Below are 7,617 nucleotides of genomic sequence, written 5' to 3' on the forward strand. Positions count from 1 at the left end.
ATAGTATTCTTCAAACACAGAGAAAGATAGGGGCTTAATGTTTCGCCTCCCAACCTTTTACCTCAAGGGTAATGTCAACAATAATAATTCATGCTCAAATATATTTGAATGGCCATATATGCTTAGATCTTTCCATCACATGATGCTTGCCAACTAAAGAGTAGGTTGGAATGAGAAGGAATACTACTGACTCTTGCATAAATGTAAAAGATAGGCCCTTCGCAGAGGGAAGCAGGGATTTGCAGAGGTGCTAGAGCTCGGAGCAAAAACATAGATACAAATAATTTTGAGAGGTATGCTTTCATTGTCAACATAACGACCAAGAGTTCCCACTATCTTCCATACGACATACATTATAGGCGGTTCCCAAACAGAAAGGTAAATTTTTTTACTCCCCCTCCACCAACAATCATCAATCCATGGCTTTCCCGAAACAACGGGTGCCTCCAACTAACATCAAACCTGGGGGAGTTTTGTTTGCAATTATTTTTGATTTGATTTTGATCTTTTGATCATGGGACTGGGCATCCCAGTTACCGGCCATTTTCTCGTGAATGATGAGCGGAGTCCACTCATCGTGAGAATAACCCACCAAGCATGGAAGATACTGCTAGCCCCTAGTCGCTACATGAGCGATTCGGGCATACAAAACAGATTATTATTTGAAGGTTTAGAGTTTGGCACATGCAAATTTAGTTGGAACGGCAGGTAAATACCGCATATAGGTAGATATGGTGGACACTCATGGAAGAAACTTGGTTCAAGGATTTTGGATGCACAAGCAGTATTCCCGCTTAGTACAGATATTTTGGCTAGCAAAGGATTCTAAATAGCAAGCACCACATGTTAGAGGATCCATAACAATATAACTTCTATACAAATATACCCAAGCATAACTCATTATGTTGTCTTCCTTGTCCAACGTCAACTAATTTTCTCAGGTTTGAAAATAATTAATGGGTCTCACAATCATAGAAGATGTTAAAGATAGTATTATATGTGAAATCTCTCTTCCTTCAATATTCTTTCATGAATTGTTCAAGTGACCAATACAATGTTTGCTAACCTTCAATAAATTTACCACCTCTACTTCTTATAGGTGAAGGCATTACTCCCCATGGTAAAGGCATATGAAACATATATAATTTCAGATTTATGACATTCAAATCATTCAACCATTTACTCATAGGATATAAGTGAAGCACACGAGTAAATGACAAACTACTCCAAAAAGATATAAGTGAAGATCAATGAGTAGTTAAATAATTATGTAGCTATGTGAAGACTCTCTCTCTTATTTAAGAATTTCAGATCTTGGGATTTTATTCAAACAGCAAGAAAAACAAAATAAAATGACATGACGCTCCAAGAAAAACACATATCATGTGGTGAATAAAAATATAGCTCCAAGTAAAGTTACCGATGAACGAAGACGAAAGAGGGGATGCCATCCGGGGCATCCCCAAGCTTAGGCTCTTGGTTGTCCTTGAATATTACCTTGGGGTGCCTTGTGCATACCCAAGCTTAGGCTCTTTCCACTCCTTATTCCATAGTCCATCGAATCTTTACCCAAAACTTGAAAACTTCACAACACAAAACTTAACAGGAGATCTTGTGAGCTCTGTTAGCGAAAGAAAACAAAACACCACTTCAAGGTATTGTAATGAACTCATTCCTTATTCATGTTGGTGTAATATCTACTGTATTCCAACTTCTCTATGGTTCATACCCTCCGATATTACTCATAGATTCATCAAAATAAGCAAACAACACATAGAAAACAGAATCTGTCAAAAACAGAACAGTCTGTAGTAATCTGTATCAAACGTATACTTCTGAACTCCAAAAATTCTAAAATAAATTGGTGGACCTGAGTAATTTGTATAGTAATCATCTGCAAAGAGAATTAACTAAATATAAATCTCCAGTAAAAAGTTTTAGCTAATCTCGTGAGCGCTAAAGTTTCTGTTTTTACAGGATGATCATAAAGACTTCACCCAAGTCTTCCCAAAGGTTCTACTTGGAACGAACACTAATTAAAACATAAAACCACATCTAACCAGAGGCTAGATATATTATTTATTCCTAAACAGAACAAAAAAGCAAGAAACTAAAATAAAAATTGGGTTGCCTCCCAACAAACGCAACATTTAATGCCCCTAGCTAGGCATGATGATTTCAATGATGCTCGCATAAAAGATAAGAATTGAAACATAAAGAGAGCATCATGAAGAATATGACTAGCACATTTAAGTCTAACCCACTTCCTATGCATAGGGATTTTGTGAGCAAACAACTTATGGGAACAATAATCAATTAGCATAGGAAGGCAAAACAAGCATAACTTCAAAACTTTAAGCACATAGAGAGGAAACTTGATATTATTGCAATTCCTACAAGCATATATTCCTCCCTCATAATAATTTTCAGTAGCAACATGAATTAATTCAACAATATAACCAGCACCTAAAGCATTCTTTTCATGATCTACTTGCGTAGAAATTTTATTACTCTGCACATAAGCAAAAAAATTCTCATTCGGGATAGTGGGAGTATCATAAGAGACTCGAATATTATAAATTGTTTCCACATTAAAAGAGTAATATTCATAAAAAGGGTAATCATTATCATGACAAGTTTTATAAATATAATCATCACTACTTTTTATAGCATAAGTTTCATCACAATAATCATCATAAGTAGCAACTTTGTCCTCATCATAATCAATTGAAACCTCTTCTGAAATAGTGGATTCATCACTAAATAAAGTCATGACCTCTCCAAATCCACTTTCATAATTATTATAATAAGGTTCAACATCCTCCAAAATAGTGGGATCATTACTTCCTAAAGTTGACACTCTCCCAAACCCACTTTCATCAATATAATCATCATAAGTAAGAGGCATGCTATCATCATAACAAATTTGCATATCAAAACTTGGGAGGCTAAAAATATCATCTTCATTAAACGTAGCATCCCCAAGCTTTGGACAAAGATTAATTGCAGCAAATATATTCTCAAAATCATCATCTTCTTCAAACATAGCATCCCCAAGCTTGGTCCTTTTCATATCGTAAGCATAATCACTCTCATCATTAATAGTATGGATAGCACCAATAGTATAGCAATTATCATACTCTTCCAAGCAAGTGCCAAAAAGATTTTCAAGATCATAAGAAGTATCATTATCTTCCCAATCATAATCATCACAACAAGCAATAGGCATAACGAGATCATCATCAAGTGCATCATCTTCCACAATTATTTTTGATTCATTTTCATGAGGCACAACAATAATAGGAGCAACAATATTTGGGAGAGATATGTTTTTACCTCTCTTCCTTTTTCTTTTCTTCTTCTTCACCACATCATGTGTGGCTTCAATCCTCTTTTTGGAGCTCCTTATTAATGAGATTGGTTGAATAGAAGGCTCCTCCTCGTTACCCGATTCATCATAAGAAATAATAGGAGGATATTTGGAAGTCTCTTCCCTTTCATTAGTATTATCTTCATCTTCTATTTGTTTTCTTGTCTTTATGTAATTGGCAATATAAGGATTTTCAATGCAGTTCACCACACAATACATATAAATTTTCTCTAGATCAAAATCAAGAAGTTTATAACGGGCAAATTCTGGAAGATGCTTAGTTATACGTTTCATTTCTTAGTAACCCATAAGCAAACTAAGTTCATTATAATGTGCAAGGGAAATCAAGTCATCACAAATTTTGGACACGATTAGATCATGAAACAATTTGCATCGGATAGTTAAATGACCCCGTTCATTGCAAAGTTCACAAGTACGGCTAAAAAAATTTAAATTTTCAGCACAAACATCTAGCCTTTCTTGCAACAATTTAGTTTCTAAATGCTTATGCCTCTTGGAATATCTATCTTCCCTATTTGGTGTGTACTTGCAAACCCAATGCACTCCACAAAAATTGACATGTTTATAGGAGACATTTTCATCATAACTAGTGCAATCATCATTAGTACTATGGATATTCAAAGAGTTCATACTAACAACATTGCAATCATGCTCATCATTCAAAGATTTAGTGCCAAACATTTTAATGCATTATTATTCTAACACTTTGGCACAATTTTCCTTTCCATCATACTCATGAAAGATATTAAAAAGATGAAGCGTATGAGGCAAACTCAATTACATTTTTTTGTAGTTTTCTTTTATAAACAAACTAGTGCTAGAACAAGAAACAAAAAGATTCGATTGCAAGATCTAAAGATATACCTTCAAGCACTCACCTCCCCGGCAACGGCGCCAGAAAAGAGCTTAGTTGACGGGGTGTGAGTGCCGTTTACCTAGCCTCCCCGGCAACGGCGCCAGAAAAGAGCTTGATGTCTACTATGCAACCTTCTTCTTGTAGACGTTGTTGGGCCTCCAAGTGCAGAGGTTTGTAGGACAGTAGCAAATTTCCCTCAAGTGGATGACCTAAGGTTTATCAATCCGTGGGAGGCATAGGATGAAGATGGTCTCTCTCAAACAACCCTGCAACCAAATAACAAAAAGTCTCTTGTGTCCCCAACACACCCAATACAATGGTAAATTGTATAGGTGCACTAGTTCGGCAAAGAGATGGTGATACAAGTGCAATATGGATGGTAGATATAGGTTTTTGTAATATGAAAATATAAAAACAGCTAGGTAACTAATAATAAAAGTGAGCACAAACGGTATTGCAATGATAGGAGACAAGGACTAGGGTTCATACTTTCACTAGTGCAAGTTCTCTCAACAATAATAACATAATTGGATCATATAACTATCCCTCAACATGCAACAAAGAGTCACTCCAAAGTCACTAATAGCGGAGGACAAACGAAGAGATTATGGTAGGGTACGAAACCACCTCAAAGTTATTCTTTCCGATCAATCCATTGGGCTTTTCCTATAAGTGTCACAAACAGCCCTAGAGTTCGTAGTAAAATAACACCTTAAGACACGCATCAACCAAAACCCTAATGTCACCTAGATACTCCAATTTCACCTCAAGTATCCGTGGGTATGATTATACGATATGCATCACACAATCTCAGATTCATCTATTCAACCAACACATAGAACCTCAAAGAGTGCCCCAAAGTTTCTACCGGAAAGTCAAGACGAAAACGTGTGCCAACCCCTATGCATAGGTTCATGGGCGGAACCCGCAAGTTGATCACCAAAACATACATTAAGTGGATCACGTGATATCCCATTGTCACCACAGATATGCACGGCAAGACATACATCAAGTGTTCTCAAATCCTTAAAGACTCAATCCGATAAGATAACTATAAAGGGAAAACTCAATCCATTACAAGAGAGTAGAGGGGGAGAAACATCATAAGATCCAACTATAATAGCAAAGCTTGCGATACATCAAGATCGTATCACCTCAAGAACACGAGAGAGAGATCAAACACATAGCTACTGGTACATACCCTCAGCCCCGAGGGAGAACTACTCCCTCCTCGTCATGGAGAGCGCCGTGATGATGAAGATGGCCACCGGTGAGGGTTCCCCCCTCCGGCAGTGTGCCGGAACAGGGTCCCGATTGGTTTTTTGTGGCTACAGAGGCTTGCGGCGGCGGAACTCCCGATCTATTCTGTTCCCCGAAGGTTTTAGGTTATATGGATATATATAGGTGGAAGAAATACGTCAGGGGAGCCACGAGGGGCCCACGAGGGTGGAGGGCACGCCCAGGGGGGTGGGCGCGCCCCTGCCTCATGCCTTCCTCGTTGCTCCCTTGACGTGGACTCCAAGTCTCCCGGGTTACTTTCCTTCCAAAAATAACTTCTCCGGAAGGTTTCATTCTGTTCTGACTCCGTTTGATATTCCTTTTCTTCGAAACACTAAAAGAAGGGAAAAAACAGGAACTGGCACTGGGCTCTGGGTCAATTGGTTAGTCCCAAAAATCATATAAAAGTGCATAGTAAAGCCCATTAAACATCCAAGATGGATAATATAATAGCATGAATACTTCATAAATTATAGATACGTTGGAGACGTATCAGTGGACCAAAGTATTCCGACTAAACCCTCCCTTTGCCATGCACTCTCCCCAGCCACTCCGACCATCAGCCTCTCAGGGCTAGGTCTTGGGTGGCCCCGTGTCTACCAAAGACACCAATGGCCACCGTCGTGGCAACTCTTAAGCATGGATCAAAACAAGCAACATAACTAAGATCAGAAACTTCTCTGGTTATAACTCATTTTTATCTACAAACAACATTTTTATTAGGTCACCATTTAGTTGATAACTATTACTAGCAAAAATAGCTACCATAACTTTGCATAACAAAATATCTAGTGCCAAAATCTTACTCTACTTAGCCAAACTATTCTATGAACTCAACCAGAAGCTAAAACAAGCAGATCAACCATCATAAAACAACTAGCAATTAACCATATTAATTTATCAAATTTTAAATGCAAATAAAGACTCGTATTCAAGTAGAAAATCATAGATATTGAAATAACACCATCCAAATGATGCTGTGGCTTCCCTTAGTGCAGAGGAGGGTCACACTCCTCCTGGTTAGCTTCAAGGCAAGATCCTCCTTCTGAAAATATTTTAAAACCACAAAAAAATGTCAAAACACATTCTGAAAATCACCATAAATTCTAGACAGCAAGGAAAAATCCACCTTTTGGTATGCTGCTAGAGCTTTCTGTAAAAAAGACAATGCAAAAAGAATCAATTCATTTGAACTTATGGTTTAGAAATGGTGGTTGGTCAAAGTTTAGTCAAATTTCTGAATTAAATTTGAATAAATAGAAAATCCTGGGGGGGTGACGTCGAAGGCATAAAGTGGGAGTGCGCCTCCACTCGTACCGCTTTGGGCGCGAGTGGCGAGGCTGGCAGTGGGCCCCACCAGTCAGGAGAGAGGGAAGGGGATCAAGATCAGAGGGGAGGCGGTGCTTCGGCGGAGCTCATGCCGGCGACGAGGGGGTTTGGGGCTAGGCTAGAGGGATAGATCGAAAGCGGGGCTCGCGGTGCACCTGCCCGTACCCGTGGCTTGGCAAAAAGTGGACGGAGCTGGTCGCAGTCGAGCTCGCAAGCTTCGGTGGCGGACGGGGTTCGCCGGAGAGGTGGAAGACGGTGGCTAGAGGCAGCTCCGAGGCCTTGGCGGGGTCCAGGCAGCTCCAGCAGACCACCAAGGCCCTGCCCAAGTAGCTGCTTGAGCTCGAGAGGCCCTGGAGAGCGGCAGCTGGCCTGCGGGATCGTCGGAGTCCTCGGGTTGGGGCGACGGCTAGAGGCCTGCCCGACCGGGCTTCTGCTCGTCTACGTGTTCGTGGATGTGGTCTGGAGTGGTGCGTGGCTAGCGAGGAAGGCGGGGTGGCTTTATATAGCCAGAGCAGAGGGGGGGACGTGTCACTGCTGGAGCGCTCTGGACACGCGGCGAACATCGACGAGAGGCTCCAACGCGAGGGGACAGGGTGCAGCGTCAACGCCGGCGCTTGCCCACGCTTGCGGACGAGCATAGGAGGTGGTTTTAGATGGGGACAAGCACACGCGCGCACTGTGCCGTTTTGGCCGCGACTTGATCGGGCTTGCTGCGGCGGCTCCGGCGTCGACGAGCGCCAGGGAGGGGTCATGGGTGATGGGT

Source organism: Triticum aestivum, chromosome 4D, assembly GCF_018294505.1.
Source record: "Triticum aestivum cultivar Chinese Spring chromosome 4D, IWGSC CS RefSeq v2.1, whole genome shotgun sequence".
Lineage (NCBI taxonomy): Eukaryota > Viridiplantae > Streptophyta > Magnoliopsida > Poales > Poaceae > Triticum > Triticum aestivum.